This window comes from Rattus norvegicus, chromosome 5, assembly GCF_036323735.1.
Source record: "Rattus norvegicus strain BN/NHsdMcwi chromosome 5, GRCr8, whole genome shotgun sequence".
Lineage (NCBI taxonomy): Eukaryota > Metazoa > Chordata > Mammalia > Rodentia > Muridae > Rattus > Rattus norvegicus.
The window spans coordinates 99,343,367-99,369,699 of record NC_086023.1 but is presented as its reverse complement, the minus strand read 5'-3'; the positions used below and the strand labels follow the sequence as shown (position 1 = coordinate 99,369,699).

General features: G+C 38.7%; 1 pseudogene; it reads left to right on the top strand.

Moving 5' to 3' along the window:
* Positions 1-693: 693 nt before the first annotated feature.
* Dkc1-ps3 (dyskerin pseudouridine synthase 1, pseudogene 3) lies at positions 694-2,290 on the top strand (annotated as a pseudogene).
* The last annotated feature ends 24,043 nt before the right edge of the window (positions 2,291-26,333 follow it).

Sequence of the window (26,333 nt, the reverse complement as noted above, 5' to 3'; positions counted from 1 at the left end):
TTAGGTTAGAGAATAAAATTTGATACTGTTCACACCTAGTTGTAATCATTATTTTCTCTACTAGGGAGGTTTTTATAAGAAATGATATCTTTCCTAATAATCCAGAGAAGAATGAAGCTAATATTTCACAATAACAGGACTCTCAAAGTAGGTTTTGGGTAAGAACAAACCTTGGTTCATTTTTGCTGTTATGCATGACATCTACGTATGTTTTACACTTCCTATATGATGATATGATATTGTCATTATTCTGACTTAGGCCATGTACAGGTGACAAAGATATTTTATTTTAAAATCAACCTGAACTTCCCTTGAAAGTCTTTAACTAGCTCTCCTAGAAACCTCTGTTTTTCTGTAGACAAGTCTACTAGGTCTTGAACTAGAACCATTTGTTGTTGTTGATGGCTTGATCTGCAATCATACAGGATGTGTGTGTATGTGTGTGTGTGTGTGTGTGTGTGTGTGTGTGTGTGTGTGTGTGTGTGTGTTCAATAGAGTATCACATTGTATCCCTGCCTGGCCTTGACTTTAGTATGTAGATTGGAACTCACAGATGTCTGCTTGCATTTTCGTCCCACGCACAGACACAAAAGGATTAAGCAACAATGACCAGCTTGAAATGTTTAATGAATGAACATTTATGGGCTTGTGGTGACTTCAGTGAGTCACATGCGGTCCACTTCAAGATGGCAGATGCAGAAGCCAAGTGGAGAACCTGAAGGGAAGCCAACATGTGGTAGAGTTACTAGCCAAAACATCCTAGTGTTTGGCCTCATAAACTAATTACTTTCCCAAAGAAGCATAAGAAGGAAAAAGACTGGAAGTCATTCCAAGAAGAAGATGTAGCTGAAATCCAACATGCTGAAGAATTTCTTATCAAACCAGAATCCAAAGTGGCTCAATTAGACACTTCTCAGTGTCCTTGTTACTAAAGAATTTTGATAAGCTAAATGTAAGAACAATACACTATACACCTATTCCTTGTAGTTCAAATCCTCTGAAGAGGGAGATTGAGGACTGTATCAGGACAGGTTTCATTAATCTTGTCAAGCCCTATAACCCCTCTTCCCATGAGGTGGCAGCCTGGATCCATCGAATACTTCAGGTAGAGAAGACTGACCACAGTGGCACACAGGATTCCAAAGTGACTGATTGTTTAATTGTGTGCATTGAACGAGTCACTTGTTTGGTAAAATCACAGCAGAGTGTAGGCAAAGAGAATGTTAGAATTGTCTGGCTGAACAATTGCAGGAGGTACTCAGCTTTCTAGGGCCCTAGAAACTCTGACAGGTACCCTGTTTCAGCGACCCCCACTTATTACTGCAGTAAAGAGGCAGCTCTGAGTAAGGACTATCTACGAGAGCAAAATGATAGAATATGATCCCGAAAGAAATTAGGAATCTTTTGCGTGAGCTGTGAAGCTAGCTGGCACCTACATTCGGACACTATGTGTACACCGTGGCTTGTTACTTGGAGTTGGTGGTCAGATGCAGGAACTTTGGAGGGTGCGTTCTGGAGTCATGAGTGAAAAGGACCACACGGTGATGATGCATGAAGTACTTGATGCTCAGTGGCTGTATGATAACCGTAAGGATGAGAGTTACTTGCAGCTTGTTTACCATTTGGAAAAGCTGTTGACATCACATAAACATCTGGCTATGAAAGATGAATGCAGTGGATGCAATCTGCTAGGGGGCAGAGATCATGCTTCCTGGTGTTCTTCAATATGAGGATGACATTAAGGTCAACCAGGAGATTGTGGTCATTACCACTAAGGGGGAAGTTATCTGCATGGCTATCACATTGATGACTACAGCAGTGATTTCTACCTGTGACCATGGTATAATAGGCAAGATAAAGAGGGTGATCATGGTAAGAGACACTTATCCTTAAAAGTGGGGTTTAGGTCCAAAGGCAAGTCAGAAGAGGATGATGACCAAGCAAGGCCTTCTGGACAAGCATGGCAAACCCACAAACAGTACCCCTGCCACATAGAAAAAGGATTTCATTGCCTATGATTCTGGCAAGAAAGCACTGGTTGCTGAAGCAATAAAACTCCTCAGCTAGCTGCTGAAGCAGTGAACCTCATAAAACGGAAGCTGGATAGTGAGAATGAAAGTGGTGAGACCTCTTCAACAGTACCCAGTTGAAGAAGGAAAAGGAGAATTAGAAGAAGGATTAAAAAGTCCAAAATGCTGCTAGAAAGTGGTGGCGATGCTGGAGATGGGGACAGCCATACTACCAAAAAGAAAAGAAGCAGGTAAAAGTGGTAGAAGAGATGTCTGAATAGTATAAGCCAGTTCTGGAAGCATTATGTCCATCTGGAAGGAGAAATAACAGCCTTATTGAAAACAGTTCTGGTACACTATTAGCTGCCACTTGTGAACTCAGTGGTTAGTTGGTATGGCCATCTCATCCTGTCCTGTCTTAAGGATAAAATCAGTTCTTTGCTACCAACCCCTGTGCTTGCTTGAAGAAGCCACACCTTTAGACATGGCACTGCCTAGTACTTATGTGCAGCTATTTACTGATGACCATTTTAGAAAATGCCATAACAGTCATCTCCTACTTTGTTTTTTTTAAAGTTGGTAAAAATTAAACCTGCTGAATAAAATGGTATGGAACCAATAAAAATGAACATTTATAGTGGATCATTTTCTCTCTATGCAAGATTTTTTAAGTAAAAGATTATATTGTATAAAACATGAAGAGAAAAAAAACATGAAGAAATTGAAACTCTCAAAAGCTTTTGTACTGAAGATTAATGATCTTCAAACATTCTGGGTATGAAGCTAATTGGAACTTTTTTTGTGCTCTGTGACAGGAAAACAAAATAGAAATTTTCTTAGTCTCCATATGCTACTATAATGTAATACAATGATGAAGTCATGCTTACATAACTAAAATATATTTCTCACAATTGTCGCTCTTTTCACCATGATGCCTTGAACTCAAGTCTCATGGAGAAGAATGTTCTGTCCTCCCACAGTTGGAAGCCGATGCAGAAAAGAGGAAAATTGTGTTCATAAAGTGTATACTTTTGAAAATTCATTCTTTATTAGACAATCCATTGTCAGCATGTGTATTTCATATTAAACATGGCTTCTTATTATGAAGAATTATGAGAAAATACTTTTATGATTTACAAATTATCCCAATTTTGATATTCTATTAATACAGTTAAAAACAAATATGTGTCTGAATTGTTTATGTATATTTTATACAAAAAAAGAAGAACTTGGGTTTCTAGCTGTGGCCCGAACCTTGCTGATTCCAGCCCACAGCTCCCTGCTCCCAAACCCTGTGGGAGAGAGAGCTCACGGTCCAGACAGGTGGGCACTCCTGAAACTGCAGGTCAGGAGGGACCGCCAGTACTGCCCAACCTTTGCCCACATCCCTGGCCCAAGAAGAAACTGTGGTCCAGACACCTCCCCGATCTGAAGGGACCCGGTCAAACAGCTCCCTGTACTCAAATCCCGTGGGAGGGAGAGCTAGAACTTTAGAGGGGCACATACGCCTGGGAAGCCAGAGGAGACTACTCTCTGCCCACATTTCTGACTCTACAGTAAAACGCCTAGTGCCATCTGGGCCCCCTGTGCATAGGGTCCCAAGCAAAGACAGGGCAGGCCCTTCTGGTTGCCGCCTTCATGGAGAGCTGAAACCCTGAGAAGGGACTTCAGGCCTGAGGCCAGAGGTAAGACCACCTTTTTTGCTCCAAGGGACCTGCTTGATGGACTCAGGACACATGTTCACAGGAACACCTGAAGACCAGTAGACAGGAACGACCACATGCCTGAAAGAACACTCCATTCCCATAACTGGCTGAAGGAGAACAGGAAAACTGATCTACAGAACTCCTAACACAGGCCTATAGGATGGTCTAACCACTGTCAGAAATAGCAGAACAAGGTAACACCAGAGACAACCTGATGGCAAGAGGCAAACACAGGAACCCAAGCAACAGAAATGAGGTCTACATGGCATCATCAGAGCCCAATTCTCCCACCAAAGCAAACACTGAATATCCAAACACACAAGAAAAGCAAGATCTAGATTTAAAATCACATTTGATCATGATTATGTGGGACTTCATGAAAGACATAAAGAACTTCCTTAGAGAAATGAAATGGAATATTACTCAGCTATCAAAAACAATGACTTAATGAAATTCGTAGGCAAACGTTTGGAACTGGAAAATATCATCCTGAGTGAGGTAACCCAATCACAGAGAAACACACATGGTATGCACTCATTGATAAGTGGCTATTAGCTCAAATGCTCGAATTACCCTAGATGCCTAGAACACATGAAACTCAAGACGGATGATCAAAACGTGAATGCTTCACTCCTTCTTTAAAAGGGGAAAAAGAATACCCGTGGGAGGGAAGAGAGAGGCAAAGTTTAGAACAGAGGCTGAAGGAACACCTATTCAGAACCTGCTCTTCATGTGGCCCATACATATACAGCCACCAAACTAATTAAGATGGATGAAGCAAAGAAGTGCAGGCAGACAGGAGCCGGATGTAGATCGCTCCTGAGAGACACAGCCAGAATCCAGCAAATACAGAGGCGAATGCCAGCAGCAAACCACTGAACTGAGAATGGGACTCCCGTTGAAGGAATCAGAGAAAGAACTGGAAGAGCTTGAAGGGGCTCGAGACCCCATATGTACAACAATGCCAAGCAACCAGAGCTTCCAGGGACTAAGCCACTACCCAAAGTCTATACATGGACTGACCCTGGGCTTGACCTGCATAGGTAGAAATGAATATCCTAGTAAGAGTACTAGTGGAAGGGGAAGCCCTTGGTCCTGCCAAGACTGATCCCCTAGTGAACGTGATTTTGGGGGAGGGCGGTAATTGGGGGAGAATGGGGAGGGGAACACCCAGATAGAAGGGGAGTGGGAGGGGTTAGTGGGATGTTGGCCCAGAAACCGGTTAAGGTAATAACAATTTAAATGTAAATAAGGAATACCCAAGTTAATAAAGATGGAGGAAAAAATAATAAAAAGAACTTAATTTTGCAATCATTTTTTAATGTCTAATGGAACATAAAAGATGTGGACAGAACACTAATAAATCAAAGCTAAATTAAATATATATCTATTAACTAATAAAATGTGTGTGTCTTTGGGTGCATGCATGTGTTTATGTGTACAGGCATGAATAAATGTGTACAAGATCTGGTATGTGACACTCAAATTTCAGATTATGGAAGTCTGCTATATATACAGATGAATCCAGGAAATCAAACTCAGGTTGCCAGACATGTTTAAAAATGGCTTTACAACTCAGGGGACAGCAGATGCTGGCGAGGATGTGGAGAAACAGGAACACTCCTCCATTGTTGGTGGGATTGCATACTGGTACAACCATTCTGGAAATCAGTCTGGAGGTTCCTCAGAAAATTGGACATTGAACTGCCTGAGGATCCAGCTATACCTCTCTTGGGCATATACCCAAAAGATGCCCCAACATATAAAAAAGACACATGCTCCACTATGTTCATTGCAGCCTTATTTATAATAGCCAGAAGCTGGAAAGAACCCAGATGCCCTTCAACAGAGGAATGGATACAGAAAATGTGGTACATCTACACAATGGAATATTACTCAGCTATCAAAAACAACGACTTTATGAAATTCGTAGGCAAATGGTTGGAACTGAAAAATATCATCCTGAGTGAGCTAACCCAATCACAGAAAGACATACATGGTAGGTACTCATTGATAAGTGGCTATTAGCCCAAATGCTTGAATTACCCTAGATGCCTAGAACAAATGAAACTCAAGACGGATGATCAAAATGTGAATGCTTCACTCCTTCTTTAAAAGGGGAACAAGAATACCCTTGGCAGGGAAGAGAGAGGCAAAGATTAAAACAGAGACTGAAGGAACACCCATTCAGAGCCTGCCCCACATGTGGCCCATACATATACAGCCACCCAATTAGACAAGATGGATGAAGCAAAGAAGTGCAGACTGACAGGAGCCGGATGTAGATCGCTCCTGAGAGACACAGCCAGAATACAACAAATACAGAGGCGAATGCCAGCAGCAAACCACTGAACTGAGAATAGGACCCCCGTTGAAGGAATCAGAGAAAGAACTGGAAGAGCTTGAAGGGGCTCGAGACCCCATATGTACAACAATGCCAAGCAACCAGAGCTTCCAGGGACTAAGCCACTACCTAAAGACTATACATGGACTGACCCTGGACTCTGACCTCATAGGTAGCAATGAATATCCTAGTAAGAGCACTAGTGGAAGGGGAAGCCCTGGGTCCTGCTAAGACTGAAACCCCAGTGAACTAGACTGTTGGGGGGAGGGCGGCAATGGGGGGAGGGTTGGGAGGGGAAGACCCATAAGGAAGGGGAGGGGGAGGGGGATCTTTGCCCGGATACCTGGAAAGGGAATAACACTCGAAATGTATATAAGAAATACTCAAGTTAATAAAAAAATGGCTTTACCATTTGTCAGGAGCTATCTATGAGAGGCTAAGGCTAACAGGTGACTTTCCTGGGGGTTGGCCCATCATTTTTACATTGCCTACAGTGTTTGTTCTCTGAGAGGTGAAGTCTGAAGAAACTTCATTTTAGGATTACTTCTTGGAATTGACATGCATTTCCTGTGATTATTAGATAACCTAATAATTCCTGGGCTTTAGCATACCCTATTGGGCAGATTTTCTGCAGATCAACAAAGATATCATGTAGTGATGCTGTATAGACTAATTGATGATTTAAAAATTCCTGAGAGTGGCTTTATAAAATTTCTGATTTGATTGAAATAATTTTAGGAAGAAAGTTTTAAGAGATGGTTGTTGTTGTTTTGTCAGACAGATAAAATGAAGTTAGAATCAAGAATGAAATATGTCCTCTTCTCATAGAATAGGAAGTAAAGACTGCATAATAAATAATACAATGATCCTTCATAATTAGAGAAAAAGAGAAATAAGTTTGGGCAAATTTATGATCAAAGAAAAACATTTATTCTAGGTCAGATCCAAGGATAAAGCCACAGGTATCCAATAAAATGCAGCAAGGCCATGTGAAACTGTTTCTTTCAACGTATAATGTGATCATAGAATAAAATATTGCTTTTATCTTAACTATCAACATCCTTTGGAAACTTCACTTCTGTGTAACATTTTATTCACGTGGTTATTTTCTAAAGAACTTTTGTCTTAGTTTTGTATAAGAATGCCAGATAAAAGGAATAAATTGTGGCATCTGGGATTCTGCCCCATTCACCCCCCAAATGTATGTGCGGGGCATTTTGGGCTGAGTTCCAGCCACCAAATTTATATATGTATATATCTGTTTATCAGTGTGTAAATATATGTGTATATAAGCAATTATGCCTGAACACTTGTAGAGCTGATGAGACAAGTGTTCAGGCAGACACAGTATATGGGTGTTTGTATAAATGTATGTGTCTGTGCATACTGCCTGTGTAATTCTTTTCCTTTTATTTATTTATTTATTTATTTATTTATTTATTTATTTATTTAGGTTCATGAAGAGTTAATGTGCTAAAATCCTCTCACCAATCCAGCAACAGGTCACTGAGGGAGAAAGAAAAGAAACCAACACTTAGCACAAAATAGTAAGAGACAATTGTAGAATAAGAAACAGGAACGTATTAAAGCATGGAATGCTAAGAGGAAAGGCAACTAGTGCTTATTAAAGCACAGGCCAAGAGTCACCAGTCTTTGTCCTTCATTAAAGTACCCAGCACAGTTCCTCTGCAGGCTGAGGCAGGAAGCAGCCATTGAACCACTTCTTGTGAAAGTTCGGGTTAATTTTAAATTTTAAAGGAAAATGGTTTCTTTTTTTTTCTTTTTTAATATTTTATTGATTATTTTGTTTATTTACATTTCAATTGTAATCTCCCTTCTCAGTTTCCCCTCCCACACACCCATTTCTTCCTCACTGCCCTAGCATTCCCGTATGCTGGGACATCAAGCCTTCGTAGGGCCAGGGGTTTCCCCTCCCATTGATGCCAGACAAGGCCATCCTCTGCTACATATGTAGCTGGAGCTATGAGTCCCTCCATATATATATATATATATATACACACACACACTCTTTGGTTGGTGGTTTAGTCCCTGGGAGCTCTGGGTAGTCTGGTTGGTTGATATTGTTGTTCTTCCTATGAGGTTGCAAACCCCTTCAGCTCCTCCAGTCCTTTCTCTAACTCCTTTAGGGTCCCTGTGCTCAGTCCAATGGTTGTCTGTAAGCATCCACATTTGTATTGGTAAGGCTCTGATAGAGCCTCTCAGGAGACATCTATATCAGGCTCTTGTCAGTAAACACTTCTTGGCATCAGCAAGAATCTGGGTTTGGTGGCTGCATATGGGATGCATCCGCAGGTGGGGCAGTCTTTGGGTGGCCTTTCCTTCAGTCTCTGCTCCACTCTTTGTCTCCATATTTCCTTTAGACAGGAGCAATTCAGGATTAAAATTTTGTGAAGGGTGGGTGGCCCCATCCCTCAACCCGAGGTCTTGACTAACCTCTGGATATGATCTCAATAGGTTCTCCCTCCCCTTTGTAGGGTATTTCAGCTAACGTTATCGCTGTTGTGTCCTGGGAGCCTCTTACTTTTCTGGCATCTGGGACTTTCTGGTGGCTATCTCCCAGTTCCCCATCCCCCATTGCTACACACCTCTGTTCAATTTCCTGACCGTCTGTATAGCTCCCCTGTCTCGTCCCACACCTAATCCGGCCCCCCTTTTTTCTTCTCCCCCTCCTCTCTTCCTCCTAAGTCCTTCCCACTCTCTACATCCCATGATTATTTTGTTCCTCCTTCTAAGTAGGACTGAAGCATCCGCAGTTTGCAGCACACTTCACTTGAATCTCTATTCAGTTTATTGCCTAATTAAATTTTTTTTTATTATTAACTTGAGTATTTCTTATATACATTTCGAGTGTTATTCCCTTTCCCAGGAAAATGGTTTCTATTTACCATGCCTACCTTTGATATGAAACAACATGTATACACTGTGGAATTGCTCATGCATCTCAGATCTTTTAATTTAATGTTATTCTGTGTGTGCACATCTGCATCCATAGCCCTGGTGTGGAGGTCAAAGGACAAATTGCTGAAGTGAGTTCTGTCCTTTTACTCTGTATATCGCAAGGAATGAATGGGTCATGAGGCTCAGTAGTAGGCACTTTTGCACTCTGAGCTATCTTGCTAGTTCCATTTCTATACTATCTCAAACTACCGTTACCTAGTAACTGTAAGAAGAAAAAGTTCAAATGATTAACTGCACAAAATAGAAAATAACGCATAGATTTATAAAGGATTTGGCAACCTTGACTTTGAGTATGTTAGCTATATTTGCTTCACACAGTGAGATGGTACCACAATAAGAGATTTCTATCAACTTGATAACTTAGCAATGGAGAGCTCTTCTGACAGATTCAGCTTATGTTCATAGTTGTGAGACTATTTAATATTTAAATTTTTGTTTTTTTAACTTTTCATATGTGAATAATTTATTTCCATAATTTCTTCCTTTCATCTCTTCTCCTTATTTCAACCCTTAATGATGTTTTCTCCCTGACTGATTCTGAAATTATATATATATATATGTGTGTGTGTGTGTGTGTGTGTGTGTGTGTACACATATGAATGCAAGTATCTCCCATAGATCTCATAGATCTATTGTGATTGTAACACTTCTCAGCCTTTCCATGTAGCAAACTCATTCTCCTTCTCTCAGCAGTTATTAATTGCCTGAGGGGTGAGGTCCTGTGTTACTCCCCCTTTCCTGTTGGCATGCCATTTGGTGCTTTTAGTTTTACAGGTCTTCCTAGGCAACTCACACGATCTCTACTTACAATTCACTTTTTAATATCCTTTTTATTAGTTTTCTGATAATTTCATACATTCATAAAGTATACTTTGGTTATTTTCACCCTCACACCTCCCTTTCAATGTCACTTGATCTACCCCTTTCCTCATTGCCATCACAACCTGTGTAACTGCTTTGCCTTATAATCCACTGTGTATTTAAACTTTATTGTTCATATACTCATGAGTTTGAGACAACCCACAGCCACATGCTTGACTATTAAGAACCACAGAATTGGAAAAAATGTACGACACTTTCCCCCCAGTATCTGTCAACTTTCTATAGTTCGTCAAACAGGGTGCACCTTTGATCCTCTCTCCCGTCATGCCTACCTCTCCAAACTTCTGTCTAGTACATAAGAGAAAGCACGGTTTATTTTTTATTATTCTAATAACTTTTATCTAGATTTCACTTTTTTCATTTACTAAAAGTTGTACATATGTTATAATTATGCACTTTTAAGCTGTAGAGGAGCATATAATTTGATATGAGGAATGATAAATGAATTTTTAATTACACAATTACTTTCTTGTATGATGTACTAACTATGGTACCTGAGGTGCAGAGTATCATCAAGACGTTACTTTAAATAATTCCAGTCTGATAATTAGTTTTTAGACTTTCAGTTGGAATTACAAAGTACAAAAAGCAATTCATTTTAATAGCTTAAAATAACTACAGACCTTGATCTAATTCAGGTGAGAAATATTTTTTTCTTCATAGGTTGTGGGTAGTCAAACCTGTCAGAAAGATTTACTATTTATTATATTAGTGTCCATTCTCTTTAGCATAATTTTTGATTTTAACAATAAATGATAATTCAGAAAGAAGCAGAATACTCCATAAATATTATATTACTGAAATTCAACAATCCTGAATCTGAACTAAAGAGAAATGTAGCTGATCTTTTATGTGGATGGTAATTATCTTCTAACACCAAGTCCATCTGGGAGTCTTATTAAAAATGATTTTGAATAATGAGTTACATATTTCCATCATTCCTGTTTGACAAGTCTTACAGAATCTCTAAATTTCTGCATTGCATTTACCAGGACACAAATTAATGTTTCTTATCCTGGAAGCTTTTCAGAATTTCACCTTTGCAGAATTAATTCAATTACATTCTTTGTGAATCTGACAAACCAGACATTCTCATAAAGCATCATAAGTAGAACGTTTTTTCACTACCTTAAAGTTTAAAAAGTAGTTCTAGGTTCTACACAGCAAGTTGTTGTGTAACAGTTTCCTCATTTGAAACATTCGATCCTGCAGGAAAGCTCTTTAAACAAAAAGGTAAACAACCCAAAATAGCTTCAGAGAGTCCCTGAACCTGTCCAGAATCACCAGGAAATTGTTTCCCAGGGCAAACAAAAAAGCTGCAAAAAAAAAAAAAAACCACCCAGAAAAGACTAGTGACAGAGAGACTTTTAGACAAGAAAAACTGAAAAGACTCAGAAACCAAACCAACTACCTAGAAAAAGCAGAGCCAAGCAAAGAACTTGTCTACAAGAAGTTTAGAGCAGCCGGTTGGAAAGGAAACACTGCTATCTGTTACACTGCCTGCTGGCTGTAGGCTACATTCGTGTTTTATCTATTTTTGTGAGCTTTATCTTGTGAACTAGAATGGGACTTGGTCATGCAGTTATAAACCCTCAGCCGGGATCCTTCTAGGGATCACAATTAAACTAAAGGATTCACCAATTTAGATTTTGTTGGTATCTATACTGGAATGATCTATTGTACACTTTTTTCTTCCCCCCACCCTTGGATATTTTGTTTATTTACATTTCAAATGTTATCCCCTTTCCAGGTTTCTGCTCCTGAAATCCCCTATTCCCTTCCCCCACCCCCTGCTTTTATGAGGGTGCTCCCACTCCTGACTCCCCGCCCTAGCATTCCCCTATACTGGGACATCAATCTTTCACAGGACCAAGGGTCTCTCTTTCCACTGATACCCAACAAAGCCATTCTGTGCTATATAAGCAGCTGGAGCCATGGGTCCCTCCATGTGTACACTTTGGTTGGTGGTTTAGTCCCTGGGAGCTCCGGGGTGTCCAGTTGGTTGATATTGATCTTTGTTTGGTGCTTCAAATCCCTTCAGCTCCTTAAGACCTTTCTCTAACTCCTCCATTGGGGTCCCCATGCTCAGTCCAATGGTTAGCTGCAAGCATTCTTATCTGTATCAGTAAGGCAATGGCAGAGTCTCTCAGGAGACATCCTTATCAGGCTCCTGTCAGCATGACCTTCTTGGCACCAGCAATAGTGGCTGGGTTTGGTGGCTGTATGTAAATGGGATGGATACTCATATGGGGCAGTCTCTGGATGAGGTTTCCTTTGGTCTCTGCTCCACTCTTTGTTCCTGTATTTCCTTTAGAAAGGAGCAATTCTGAGTTAGATATTTGGAGATGGGTGGGTGACACCATCTTTCAACTGGGGGCCTTGTCTAAACTCTGGATATGATCTCTACAGGTTCTCCCTCCCCTTTGTTGGGTGTTTCAGCTAATCTCATCCCCATTGGGTCTTTGGAGTCTCTTGCTCTCCTAGCATCTGGGATTTGTTGTTGCTATCCCCAATTCCCCCATTACTGAGTAAGTAGCTGTACATCTTATGTCTTCCAAGAATGTGTTGTTTTGTCACAAAACATTAGCAAATGAGATATGATGGCATTTATGAGATTTATACTGAAAATACACTTATAGAATTTATGTGGAGATAGTGGTAGTTATAGTAGATGTCTTACAGTTAAAAATAAACTTGGTTTTGTGCATGTAAAACACATGGTTCATATACCACACATTGGTGCTTTTCATTGTCTGATACCAAACTCATAATAGTGATAACTTCTCATCTTTTCCTTTCTTTTCATTCACTTTTATTCATTACTGTCTTTTCTTCATAGAAATTCAAACCTAAAGTAGTTACTATATGGGACAGATATGGGTCTATTTCAGAAAGAGGGGATGGAGGACATGAGGTCCCAGAGTAAGAAGTCAGAAAAACATTAGGAGCTTATCAGCTTGGATCACCTTGTAACTTTGTCAGAGCATGTGAAGACATACATAAAATAGGGTTATATGCCTAGTATACTGAGGAAAGAATCAAAATAAAATAGTTTCCTGGTGTGGATATGACATAGCCTAAGCAGAATAATATAGTATCTGGTGGGAACTGCTTTTTCTATGAATAGGATTCATTATGTTATAGATCAAGTGAGAAACTGTATATGAAGCAATGAGATATTTGCATACCATTCTCAGAGAAAGATGTTACAATATGGAAATGGTCAGTAGAGTACACCTTGGGTTTCACCACTGCTGGAATTATTACTGTGAACTTATTGTTTAAAACAATGGATAAATGTGTAGAAAAAATAGGTGTAAATGCTTTTGCATGCATTTATCTCTCATTCCACTAACCAAAATAGAAGTAATAGCTTGATAAAATGGTACTATTACATAGGTTGGTTCTTGAATTCTAAAGCCCGCTAGCAGGGATAATAATAATGACTCTTTAGAAAAAATATCCAATTATATAGCTAGAGAAGTTAACTTGGTAATGTGTTAAAATTTATTGCTCTCATTATTGTTATTACTGTTATTGTTATTAATATTAGCAGGTACACAACCTAGCACAGTCTAAAATTCAAGGAAGAACTTTCAGGAGTCTCTTCCCTCACTCTACAGGGGGATCAGAGTCTCAAGCTCAGGTTGTCTGTCTTGCATAACAAATGCTTTTACTGGCTTTAACCTTCTACCAGCTTGGGAAATAAAAAAAAAAAAAAACAATAGACTACTGTAAAAGAGACAATCAAATAGGCCAAAATTGCTCTTCCTGAGAAAACTTGAGAACATAAGCAAACTTCTTACAATAATTTTAATCAATCAAATAAAATAAGGACGTGTAAAGACTCTACATTATCATGTACACACACACACACAACACAACACACACCAGCTGGAGAGAGAGAGAGAGAGAGAGAGAGAGAGAGAGAGAGAGAGAGAGAGAGAGAGAGAGTTATCAGGACATTTTTTTTCCTTCGGAGCTGGGGACTGAACCCAGGGCCTTGCGCTTGCTAGGCAAGCGCTCTACCACTGAGCTAAATCCCCAACCCTTATCAGGACATTTTTACAGAGACAGGTTGTATGTGAAGGCAGAATGACACAGAGAATGAGAAGCCAGAAGATTAGAACAGATTGACTGAGGACAAGCAGAACAATTCAGTGAGAAGCTGAGAAAATCTAGTTTGAATCAATCAGCTTGCAAGGAGTTTTGAGCCAAAAAAACTGAATGGAACCAGTCAGCTAGAGTTCAGAAGGAGCTGAAAGGGTGAGCTTATTCAGAAGTAAGCCTCCAAGATTACAATTACATCTGGAGAATAAACTTTACTTTTGCAGGTAAAAAATGCATTGGAGGTTTTAAAGGAGGAACATGATGTATGTAATTTTGATGGATGGAAGCAAATGGAATACAAATATAATTTAATTCTAAAATATGGCATTATGTTACATTGCAGTATTAAAAGTAATAGTCATACATTAATATCTTATGTACCATTTCATATGACAGTGTCATAGGCTTTTAAAGTTACCTGTTCTGAATAAAATGAGGCCTGAACATTGAGGTGCCTAGTTATGGTTTCCTTATATCTGTACATTTAGCCTAAGCTGGATAGGTCTCTTTGTCAGAAATATCATTTTAGCTTTCTGTTCAATATTTATTGAGCATACAAATACTGAGTGATTATCTCTTCATAATTGGTTTCTTTGAAGATTTTATTTAATTTTATTTGATAGAGTTTTTATTTAATTTTATTTGATACAGTTTTTATTTAATTAAAATTTTATTTAATATTTGAGTGTCCAAATATGTATGGCTAGACAAACACACATGCATGATCTCTTCTATTGCTAGCAATGTTTGCACCTGTGATTGTCTTCAAGCAATCCCTGATCAGACACCCAAAAACTGCACCTGAGAATGGTAAGGTGAAACATTTTGTTGACTATGTGTTTTTCTCCACAAGCAATATCACAGATGTTACTTTCAATAAGAACTGTTTATATGTTTCTGTTGCTTAATCTTTGGGGAAACAATTTCACACTAAAGCAGTGCTTTGAAATCTCAGAAGCATATTCCTCCATGCAGAACATGACAAAACCTCAAAGTTTCTATTCAAGGTGGAAAATAACTAGCTTGTCTATATTCTGATATTATATAGTATTATAACATTTTGTGTTGAATGAAATAGTACACTATTTGGAATATAATTTTGGAATTACACTATTATATATTGCTATTTGACCCAGATTTATATTGTGTTCATTTGTGATTTGAATGAAATAACTAAATGTCTTTATTCATATTATAAAAGGTAAATTTATACTGATATAAAGGGAAAAAGTAATGACCCCTGAAAATTTGGGGTTGGGAAACGTGTTGAGCTGCCTTCAGAGGAATAAGAGGAACACATTGCAGGCCTCAATTCCTCCTTTGACGACTTGGGAACCTCAAGCTATTTTGTATCTGCTATCCTGGATATATACAAGAGTCTAGCATAGTTGTTCACTGAGGCTGCTCCTAGCAACTGACCTAAACAAATACAGAGACCCACAGCCAAACATTAGATTGCAGTTAGGAAATCTCATGGAAGAGTTGTGGGAAGGATTTTGTAACCCTGGGGGCAATAGGGATTTCACAAGAAGATCAAGAGAGTCAACTAACCTGTATCCTTGGGGGTTGCCAGAGACTGAGTCCTCAATCAAAGAACATACAAGGGCTGAACGTAGAGTTCTTACACATATGTAGTAGACATACAGCTTGGTATTCATGCAGGTCCCCAACAACTGGAGCTGGCGCTTGGTCTGACTCTGTTGTCTACTTGTAGACCCTATTCTTCTAATTGGGTTGTCTTGTCTGGCCTCAGTGGGAGAGGATACACCTAGTGCTGCAGTGACTCAGGTGCCAAGGTGATTTGATAACCAAAGGCAGGGGACCACACCCTTTTCAAAGTTGAAGGAAGGAGTGGGAAGAGGAGCCATGTCAGAGGGGTACTCCAAGAAGGGAGCTTGTGATCAGAATGTAAAGTGAATAAATATATTAAATTAAAAAATAATGAAGTTGCTGAAAGTAAATGTGGAAAATCTCTATGATACTGACTTCTAGAATATTATTTTGGAGACAACTCCAGATATAAGAAATGAAAAGTAAATGAAACCCCATACCAGTAACCCATTATGAACAGTGGAAGAAACAATTCACAGTAAAAAGATGACATGTAGAAGAGAGAAAAGGTTTGCAACCTCTACATTTGACAAGATGTTTACATTGGAATATGTAGTTATATGGATTACTTTCTAGACTCTGTGACCAAATGTTTGACAAAAATCAACCTAAGGGAAGTAAGATCTTCCTTGTCTTATGGTCTTCTGCATTATTGTGGAGAACGAATGGAAAGTGCAGTGACTGACTTCCATAATGGTTCCCTTCATGTCTACATCTATTTATACCACAACAATAAGCCTGACTGAACCTGGGTCCTTTATTATTTGTCATATTGAACCATGAGCTTTGGGAACAACACCAGAAAATGAAAAAGACCCATGAATCATGGGTCATAACGTAGTGCAAGCACATAGCAGAGCCTTGTACAGAGGTCCGAATTTCATGAGAAGCTTTGAGATGATCAGTCACTGCATCACGCAATCAGCTTAAAGGGTGAGGATTCATTGAAATCAATGAATAAATTTCCCAGTGCCTAGAGGAGAAAATTACAGACAAATGCTGTTACCCCTGTTCTATGGTGCTCACCATTAAAGGTCCACACTCGTGCAAACCTCAGTACTTGACAATGCTACTGATAGAAATATCAGAGTAAGCCAGTGTAATGTTTGAAAGTTTCAACAAGAGATAAATGTGGGCTTTAAAATCTGCACAAGTTGGTGTTCAAAGAGAACAGGATACTCTGAGATGTTTGTCTTAGCTAGGGTTTTACTGCTGTGAACAGACACCATGACTAAGGCAACTCATATGAAAACATTTAATTGGGGCAGGCTTGCACATTCAGAGGTTCAGTCCGTTAACACCAAGGCAGGAACACAGCAGCATCCAGGCAGTCATGGTACGTGATGAGCTGAGAGTTCTACATTTTCATGTGAAGGCTTTTAGCAAAATACTAGCTTCTAGTCAGCTAGGATGAGGGTCTTAAAGCACACATCCACAGTGACACACCTACTCCAACAGGGCCTTATCTTCTAATAATGCCACACATTGGGTTGAGCACATATAAGCCATCACAATGTTAACTGTCATATATATATATATATATGTATATATGTTTATGTATATATGTGTATATATGTATATGTATATGTGTATATATATATGATATATGTATATGATGTATATGTGTGTGTCTAAGACCAAATGTGAGAGAGAGAGAGAGAGAGAGAGAGAGAGAGAGAGAGAGAGAGAGTCAGTCTGTGGGTTTTGAAAATCACATTTCTCAAAAGATGTAATTTACAACTAGGTTACAAATTTAAAACAAGCCTGGATTCTAACAACAATAATATTATGTGTTAGTTAGCTTTATTCATCGTTTGTTTCTTAGCACTTACTTTTTTCAAATTCAATTGTAATTTGGGTGTATTTGTTAACTTTTTGCTTGCTGTTTTTATTTTCCAATTTTACAAAAGCTCAAATCATCTAGACATAGTTAACCTCAATTGAAATGTGCCTCTAGGCAAATTTGTGAAGAATTTTCTTGATTAGAAGTTGATAATAGATGACTCAGCCCACTCTAAGTGGTGTTATCCCTGGGTAGCCAGTTCTTGAATATATATTAAGAAAAAAATAACTAAACAAACAGTGGTTAGCAAGTCAGTAAGTAGGTTCTTTTGTGCCTCTGCCTCTGCTTCATTTCTTGCTTTGACATTCCTTCCTTATTTGAGTTACTGTCTTGGTTTTCCTTAATGACTTTTTTTTTATTTTATTTCTTCTTTAGCCACAGCAACCCTCCTTTTTACCAAAATACCTAAACTCTCCTTTCTTTGCCTTTCTGCTGACAAACAGCACCCCCAGCACACCCTAAATTAGTGGACTACATTACACTACTTATTTAACACACACACACACACACACACACACACACACAAGCTCACATATATGTAGAAAACCACCTTTGAAAACATGTAGTCTTCAAATTTACCTGGAAAGTCAGTGTCAAATGGTGTTCCTCATTGTCTTTACTCAGTTGCCTTTCTTCTTCCTGCAAATGGAAATCAGTAAAGACATCTTACAACCCAAGGCTTCTGCTTTCTACAGAAAATTTGACCTCATAGTTCATGGAGCAAAGTTATTGTATCATGAAAGACTGTTTGATTCTATATATTTTTTGTTGTTGTTTTTGGTGTTGTTGATGATGATGATTGTGTTTATACCTATTGCTAATTCAACTTTCTTGCCCCATGTCAAAAGTCTAGTGTTCAGGCTATTCCCATTTATAAGCTCAGTAATGTTCTCTATTCTATAAGTCAAACCTAATCCCAAATTAGAAGCTACTAAATCTATTTGCTTCCTTTGGCCCTCTTTTTTTTGTCATTTACAAAAAGTTTATTTATTTTTTTATTAACTTGAATATTTCTTATATACATTTCGAGTGTTATTCCCTTTCCCGTTTCCGGGCAAACATCCCCCTCCCCCCTCCCCTTCCTTATGGGTGTTCCCCTCCCAACCCTCCCCCCATTGCCGCCCTCCCCCCAACAGTCTAGTTCACTGGGGGTTCAGTCTTAGCAGGACCCAGGGCTTCCCCTTCCACTGGTGCTCTTACTAGGATATTCATTGCTACCTATGAGGTCAGAGTCCAGGGTCAGTCCATGTATAGTCTTTAGGTAGTGGCTTAGTCCCTGGAAGCTCTGGTTGCTTGGCATTGTTGTACATATGGGGTCTCGAGCCCCTTCAAGCTCTTCCAGTTCTTTCTCTGATTCCTTCAACGGGGGTCCTATTCTCAGTTCAGTGGTTTGCTGCTGGCATTCGTTTGGCCCTCTTTTTAATCATCCAATTCTATTCTGTCTGCAATCCCAAGGCATGAAAACATAATTGACTTAATTACCATTAAATAGAGTGTTCTTGGTATACCTTGCTTTCTTTATGTATCACAAAGTTATGAAACAAATACCTATACTCATCATTGTTTTATTTTTTAATAATTTATTTTTTAGATATTTTACGTATTTACATTTTAAATGTCATTCCCTTTCTTCCCTCTCCCATACTCCCTTCCCACTGCCTCTGCTTCTATAAGGATGCTTTCATTCCCACCCACCCACCCACTCCAACCTTAACATCTTGGCATTATCCTCCATTGGGGAAACAAGCCTTCCCAGGACCAAGGGCTTTTTCTCCTATTGATGTTGGACAATGCCATCCACTGCCACATATGTGGCTGGAGTCACGGGTCCCTCCATATGTAGTCATTGTTTTGTGATTTAGTTTCTGGGAGCTCTGGTGGTATTTAGTTGGTTGGTATTGTGGTTCTTCCTATGATGTAACAAAGCCCTTCTGCTCCTTCAGACTTTTCTGTAATTCCTCCATTGGGGTCTCCTTGTTCAGTCCAATTGTTAGCTGTAACAATCCTCATCTGTGTCAGTAGGGATCTGTCAGAGACCCATATCTGGCTCCTGTCAACAAGCACATTTTGGCATCAACAATAGTGATTTGCTGGGTTTGGTGGCTGCATATGGTATGGATCCCCAGGTGAGGCACTTTCCTTCTTTAGTCCCTGCTCCACTCTTTGTCCCTATATTTCTTCTCGTGAGTATTTGTTCTCCTTTCTAAGAAGTAATGAAGCATCCACATTTTGGTCTTCTTGGGCTTCATATGATCTGTAAAATTTTTCTTAGGTATTCCAGTCTTGGAATACCTAAATGATGGTTTGTGGCTAGGACATGCATGCTACATATCTACTTTCTTCCCAAATTTAGTTATGGTTATGTTGTTTTATGTATAGAAAGAGAAAGTTAACTAAGAGAATAGTTTGAACAAACTGCTTGTTACAATTTGAGAAGAGAGAGGACTGTTGCAAACATCACTTCATCATGTAAGCATAGTTCATATGAATTTTTAGTATGCTGGAGTGAGATACAGGAAAATAATCATTGTTTCTTACTAAGAATATTGATTTTGTTATTTGTCTCAAAATTTTAGATGTTTATGCACAAAGAAATATGACAAGATTGGGGATAAGGAGGTTTTATTCCCTTCACATGACTGCATATTTCATCTACCCAATTTTTGCTGCAGTGTCAGATTGGTATAACTTTGCTACGTTGATTTCAATATAAAAAACTGAATATAAAGTTTAAATACATAAAATATTTAATCATTTTATTTCATTAGCAAAAATTTTAGGATATTTTTTACTTTTAAACATTTTAACAATGAATACAGAAAATGTGATTCATTTACACATTGGAATACTACTCAGCTATTAAGAATAAGTACATTATGACATTTTGCAGGCAAATGGATGGAACTAGAAAATATCCTACATTAAGTAACTTTGACCCAAAGAACATGCATGGTATGTACTCATTAGTAAGTGTACATTAGCCACAAAATGTACATAATACACAGGATACAGTATACAGAACTCAGGTTAACAACCTGAAGGGCCCAAGCAAGGACTCCTAAATCCCACATGGGAGAGAGAAGAAAGCAATCACAGGAAGGAGAATGGAGGGTCATAGTTGGGAAAGGGAAAAGGAAGGAAAGAGGGAATCATGATCAGGTATTAAGTTGGGGGAAAAGGATTTAAGCTGTGAGGGCCAGCAGAAAGAATAGAAACAGGCAACCTAAGGAGGTAGGCCGTGGCAGGATTCTCTAGATGTACTAGAGAATTGGGAGGAGAGAGACTCTCAGGACTCAAAGGGAGAGGCCTTAGATGAAATGCCCTACAGTGGGGAGAGGGAACTTGTAGAATCCACCTACAGAAGAAAGAAAGGGTAAGAAGTGTGTGATGGCATTGCTATCCCACAGTCAAAACTCTGACCCATAATTGTTCTGTCTGAAAGAACTTCAGGGTCAAAAATGAAGAAGAGCCTGAGGGAAAAATAGTCCAGTAATAGGCGCAAAGTGGGATCCAGCTCAAGGGAAGGCCCCAAGGTCTGACACTATTGCTGAGTCTATGGAGTGCTCACATAAAGAACCTTTCATGACTGCTCTCCAAAAGACCCAAAAAGCCGTTGAAAGAGTCAGATGCAGATATTTGTACTGAACCAATGAACAGAAGCTGCTGATCCCTGTGGTTGAATTGGGGAAAAGCATAAGTATCCATCATTTTCTTAAAATAATAAAAAAATAGCCCTGTTAATTCTAACATTTCTTTGTATTACAGGACTTTTAGTAATTTTTCTGATGTCTAAATTATAATGCTTGTCAATTTCACAGGATCTAGACTCACCTAGGATATGATTATGAACCTGTGATTATTTTGTAGATGAATTCAGCATACCTTGAGGAACATCTGTGGAAGTTTATCTAAAGTAAGTAAATTTCAATGAGAAGACACACCACACTCTAAATGCAGTACCACCATTTCTTCACCTGAAATCGAGAATGGAATTAAAATAAAGATTTATCTGAGCACTAGCATTGGTCCCACATAACTTCTTTGCCATAAGTGACTATACCCTGGAAGTGTGAACAAAATGATCTCTTTTTTTAATCTCTTTTTCATAATTCCTTTGTTCAGAGTATTTTATCATAGTAACCACACAAATAACTAATAATAGTTTTCTGTATTTAAAATTTCTTTCAAAAAATTTTGCTGGAGTGTAGCCACAGATAATGCAGATACTTTTATTTGGGTCTTTTAGTAATTTTGTAGCACATTAATTTAGTTTGTTTTGAGCAATTCTGTCACATGAATGCAACTTGAATAGGTCTAATACTGACTACAATCATTATTATTATTAGACATTATATTTTCATGGTAACTATAAACATCAACCAAAGCAAATTATAGTATGAAACATTCAAGGTTAATTTAGCTGAGGGTCAAAAGAGCCTAAGGAAAATCAATTTTTTGAAAGAGATAATTGTTTTCAGAACACAAAGAAAAAAATCTCCATTTGTATTAAGTGAATTAACCTTCTGTATAACTTGATTTAATTATCTAATTACCTCCATGATTTCATGTCTTATTGATGAAATGAGACAAAGTTCAACTAAAACTGCATTATTTCTCACCTGTTGATAAGACCAAGGAGATAGATTATATGATAGCATTTGATAGTGATCATTAGAGATAAGCTTAGCATTAAGAAGAGTTAATCTGTGTCTCATTCTTCTTTTAGGTTCCTATAAGATATATGACCACACCAAATTTTATAATCCCAAGCAGAGACAAATATAACTATGCTGTACAGTAAGAAGTAGAGTTTGATTCTGCATCATAATAACTTACAGGCATTTAGTAAGCATACTCACAAGAAGATAACATAAAGACTGAGAATGATTTTTCTAGGCAAGTATTAAAATAGAAGTAACAATTAATAAGTTATATTTTAAGTGACTTGCTTAAGGTTCTCACTGATATCTATTTTCTGTTTTATAAATACTATTAATTAATTTCATGAAAATGTCCTATATTCTCTTAATTGTAACACTTAAAATAACAAATAATTATAATGCAAAGCACTACTGCTAAGATTGAGAATGCTGGGTTGTTGTGACAACTCACCTAAAATCTAGAGGTAGAAACATGGGATTCTATGGAAGCCTGACAAGCAAACCAGTGGGACACAGGAAGATTTCTAATAAATCTTAATCATGTCTGTCCATATCCTAACCTACACAGAGAAACAAGTCTACTCACATATGTAAATAAATGTATATCCATGCATACTCATATGCTTTATACATACTCATAGGCATATCACACTGAAACACATACACAGACATACAGAGAGAGAGAGAGAGAGAGATTGAAAGAGTGAGACCTTCAAAGAAGACCTAATACCAATACTCTTCAAATTATTCCATGAAATAGAAAAAGAAGGAACACTACCCAATTTGTTCTATGAAGCCACAATTATGCTGCTTATACCTAAACAAGACAAAGTCCCAACAAAGAAAAAGACATTCACACCAATTTCTCTTATGAATATCAATGCAAAATACTCAATAAAATTCTCACGAAAAAATCTCACAAACACATCAAAAGGATAATCCATCATAATCAGGTAGGCTTCATCCCAAGGATTCAGGGATAGTTCAATATATGGAAATCCATCAACACTATATAAACAAACTCAAAGGAACAAAAACACATGATCATCTCATTAAATGCTGAGAAAGTATTTGACCAAATTCAATACCACTTTATAATAAAAGTCTTAAAAAGATCAGGTATTCAAGACCCATACATAAACATAGTAAAAGTAATATAGAGCAAACCCGTAGCCAACATCAAAGTAAATGGAGAGAATCTTGAAACAATCCCACTAAATTCCCACGCTCTCTATATCTATTCAATATAGTACTAAAAATCCTAGCCTTAGCAATTAAACAACAAATCGTGGTCAAACAGACATGAATTAAAAATGAAGAATTCAAAATATCACTATATGTATATGATATGATAGTATACTTACATAAACCCAAATATTCCACCAAAGCACTCCTAAACCTGATAAACAACTTCAGCAAAGTGGCTGGATATAAAATTAACTCAAACGAACAGTAGTCTTCCTCTACTCAAAGGATAAACAGGCTGAGAAAGAAATTAGGTAAACCCAACCCTTCAAAATAGTCACAAAATAATATAAATAATCATAAAATAATATAAAATACCTTGGTGTGACTCTAACTAAGCAATTGAAAAATCTGTATGAAAAGAACTTCAAGACTCTGAAGAAAGGAAATGAAGAAAGTGCTGGAGAGATGGCTCAGCAGTTAAGAGAATTTATTGCTCTTCCAGAAGTCCTGAGTTCAATTCCCAGCAACCACATGGTAGTTCACAATCATCTGTAATGAAATCTGATGCTCTCTTCTGGTGTGTCTGGTATTGTATGTTGTAGTTTTCCCTGGAGTCATCTATATTTTGATGCTAATTCCGCTGCCCCAAGGATGGCTGCCTGGTCACATACTCAGGACTCAGGTGACTTCCTCAGAACCTTCTCCCCATTTAATTTGTAAAAAAGAGGCCAGGGCCAGTACAGGATAGAACAAGGCCTGTCATTGGATAAGAAGGAAGGATGGGCGGGAGAAAGGTTTGAGGGAAGAGGAGGAGATGTAAATGGAAGACAGGAAGTCACTGAGAGAGAACATGGAAGCTGATGTTAAGATTCCATGCTGCACCTTTACAGGTTGTTATGAATGTTCTTAAGGGATGGATGTGTACAGGGCTTTGTATATTTAGGTGGACAATAATATCTTATCAATTACATTAAAGGTTATTGTGTTGTGTGTTCTATGAAAGTGTGCAGCAGCTAGAGACACTGGGCCGCGGTGGAATTGGGATGTGTGCTTCCGACAAGATATCTACCAGATATCTTGGGGCACTGCAGTACTGGATCTAGTAGGGGATGAAAGACAGCATTTTATTTTTTATAATTTTACAACAATAGTGTACTCACAAAATAAAATAAATAAATCTTAAAGAAAAATAAAAGAAATTAATGATCTCAAAAATAAAATAAAAGAAATTAACGAAAGATCTCCCATGCTCATGGATTGGCAGGATTAATATACACTAAAAATGGCCCTCTCGCTTAATGCAGTCAACAGATTCAATGCGATCCTCATCAAAATTCCTACTCAATTCTTTATAGAGATAGAAAAAGCAATTTGAAAATTCATTTGGAATAACAAAAAACCCAGGTTAGTGAAAACTATACTCAAGAATAAAAGAACTTCTGGGGGAATCACCATCCCTGACTTCAAGCAGTATTACAGAGCAATAGTTGTAAAAAAATGTATGGTATTGGTACAGAGACAGGCAGATAGATTATTGGAACAGAACTGATGATCCAGAAATGAACCCACAAACCTATGGTCACTTGATCTTTGACAAAGGAGCTAAAAATCATCCAATGGAAGAAAAATAGCATTTTCAACAAATGGTGCTGGTTCAACTGGAGGTCAGCATGTAGAAGAATGCACATCAATCCATTCTTATCACCATATATAAAGCCTAAGTCCAGTGGATCAAGGACCTCCACACAAAACCAGATGTGGGGTTGCAAGAAGAAATAAGTTTCACAGATGCAAGAAACAAAGTTGTAAGAACGAAATTCTGGGAATATAGGAGCAAGGTCTTGGTGGTCAGAGTGACCAGGCTTAATGGAAACAACTGTTCCCCCTACCCCTCTCTGAGGTAGATTCCAAGAATGACCACAAAATGACATCCTGACCCTGCCTGACCACCCAGTTCCCCTGCCCCCCAGTTCCTCTCCCTCTCTAAGGGACATGCCAACTTAGCCCTTTCCCAAGGATTCTCCAAGACAAGGTGTAGGGCTAGATGAGGAAAGTGACAAACTGAGTCAAGAATAGCTCCTTGAGCAGGCCAGCCTATACCTGATCAGATCCTTTGTCCTCTGTACCACTAATGAGAATAGGCCAGCTAACCCTGTTGCTGAAGTCTGTCCTCTGTAACAAATAAAAGTTGTGTGCTTTTTGGGTTCAGAGTTGCCTCTCCCTGCATGGATGAGCAAACTCATGTATGTGGATTAAAAACCTTATACCCTCTTGCTATTGCAGTGGTCACTTTGTCAATCTGTGCTCTGTGGGTGGCACTCCTGAGGTAGGGCCATTTCAGGGCCCTACAACATGCACACTGGGGGTTTTCCATGATGATATATAGACTGACTAGGTGCACAGGTTCAGATAAAGGGTAAAGAACTTGAGTAGGGAGGGGAAACTGCTTTCACTGCCTCAGCTGCTGGTGTTGCTCCACTGCTGCTGAAGGATGTGGGGCCTGAGCCAGCAGGAGACTTGACTAGCCAGGGAGGGAGGCAGGAAAGCTTCAGGGGAGCAGATCTTTTGCCCATGCCACAGTGTTGCAGCTCTTAGAAGATGGACTAATTCCTGTACATGTTTAATCCTTCTGAATAGGATTCTTAAATACAGTTTTTGAATGAGTCAGTGTCTGACAGCAAGTACTTCCTATGGTTTGGCCTGAGAGCTTGCGAAGATCTCATCTACATATGTGAGGGTATGGTCCTGCTTCTATGTAAATGATCTGTCTTGAGCCTACCTGACCTGCGGCCATGTCCTCACCTGTGGTGGAGGAACTTGAGATGTTGCCCTATGTGACTGATCTATCTCAAACATCTCTAAAGGGGGTGTCAGGAGCTCTAGCTACATGACAGAGGCCTGATATTTTGAGATTTTGGGAAAGCTCCTGCCAACCCTTTTAGGGACCGCTCAGATTGACCTATCTTGACCATGAATCAGGGTTCCTTTCACAGTCTACCA